Source organism: Condylura cristata, unplaced genomic scaffold, assembly GCF_000260355.1.
Source record: "Condylura cristata isolate star-nosed mole 26May11 unplaced genomic scaffold, ConCri1.0 scaffold00010, whole genome shotgun sequence".
Classification (NCBI taxonomy): Eukaryota; Metazoa; Chordata; class Mammalia; order Eulipotyphla; family Talpidae; genus Condylura; species Condylura cristata.
This window is the reverse complement of record NW_004567111.1, coordinates 49,838,976-49,840,832: the sequence shown is the minus strand read 5'-3', so window position 1 is coordinate 49,840,832 and position 1,857 is coordinate 49,838,976. Positions and strand designations below refer to the sequence as shown.

General features: G+C 37.0%; 1 pseudogene; it reads right to left on the bottom strand.

Moving 5' to 3' along the window:
• Nucleotides 1-1,230, bottom strand: part of LOC101629755 — a 15,204-nt pseudogene extending 13,974 nt beyond the window's left edge.
• Between the last annotated feature and the right edge of the window lie 627 nt (nt 1,231-1,857).

Below are 1,857 nucleotides of genomic sequence, written 5' to 3'. Positions count from 1 at the left end.
ACGGAGCACACTGCTGAGGGGAGCAGCGGGCGGGTCAGGAGAGGTCTGCCACGCCATGTGGTCACCTCCGCGGCAGGCAGGGATCGAACTCATGCGGAAATGGCTCTAGGTTCTCAGTGCTGTGCTTTAACCCGCTGCACCACCAGGGAGGGCCGTGAGAAGAAATTTTTTAAAAAACATATTCAATGCATTGAAACCATAGTTATTTACCAGCCAGGGGCAATGTGTTTTCAGTTTAAAATCTCTGACTTCTAATCACTACATAGCTAGTAGTTTGTTTTGTGACCTTAGGCAAGTCATTTAAACTTACCGAAGTTTAAATGTTCAAGTGTCCTCATCTCAAAAATGCACATAAGTGTTAGCAATCCTGCAAATTATGAAACACTTGCAAATACTGATGTAAAATAATTCTCCCTTCTTCTATGAGAAATAACTACTGACCTAAAGTTCCCCACAGAACAGAACTCAGTATTTATTGTACATATTTATGAATTAATATAAAATCCAAATGTCCTTTGCCCTGTTTTTCATGCAAACAGATGGAAAACTCCTTCAACCTAATGCCTACACTTGTGCAACTGCCTTATCCATGTCTGTGAATGTGGTTCTTTCCTGCATCTCCTTTATTAAAAGAATGATGAGCATTTTTTTTCTGTTTCTATTGGCTGGGAAGTTCTGTTTGATAAATTGTCTGTTTAGATATTTTGTCCAAATTTTTACGAGTTCGGTTGTTTGTTTTTTTAATGTTCAATTGAATGAGCTTTTTAATATCCTGCCTATTAATCCCTTGCTAGTTAAGTAATGTTTGAATATTTTTCCCATTCAATAGGATATATTTTTAATCTACTTATACTTTATTTTGCTGTGCAAAAGCCTTTTAATTTGAAATGACCCCAATTGTTTATTTATTTTTTAATTCCCTTGCCTTAGGGATTGAGTCTCCAAATACATCTTTATCATTGATGTCATGAAATATATCACCAATGTTTTCTTATATACATACATACATATATGTGTGTGTATATACATACATACATACATATATACATATACATACATATATATATATATATATATGCTGACTGTTGCAGATCCTATATCTGTCTTTAATCCTTTTTGAATTCTTTTTTGTGCACAGAGTTAGAGAGTGATCCAGTTCTTTTACATGTGGCTGTCCAGTTTCTCCAGCACCATTTGTTAAAGAGTTTCCTATCCTTACTGTATGGTCATAGCGCATTTATAGTGAATTGAATATCAATACACACATAGATTTATTTCTGGGTTTCTGATACTGTCCCATTCCAATTCCATATTATTTTAATATTACTTTTATAGTACAGTGCAAAGTCAGGTAATGGGCTGCTTCTGTTTCTCTCTTCTTTCCTCAGGTTTGCTTATGCTATTGGAGGTCTTTTAGAGTTCACCTAAATTTTAATTTTCTTTCCTTCAATTTCTTTGAAAAGTACTGTCGGTATTTTAATAGGATAAATTTACAAATCATTTTTGGTAGCATAGAATGTCTTCCCATCTCTTTGTTTTCATAATCTGCATCTTTCAATAACATTTTGTAGTTTTCCTTTTTTTTTTAAAGATGTATTTATTTATGCATACAGAAATAGTGTACAACCAGAGGTGCAGGGGCAGCGAGAGAGACAGGGTGGGGAGCAAAACAGGCACATCTACAAAGCACACTGCTGAGGGGAGCAGCAGGCAAGCCTGAGAGTTCTGCTGCACCCTGTGGGTCAGCTCCTGGGTGGGGATTGAACTCACATGGAAGCCGCCACTGTTCTGCTAAGCTTTATAGAGCAGCGCTCCAACCCAAGAGGACCCCTGTCGGAGACTTTGTCCCCGATCATG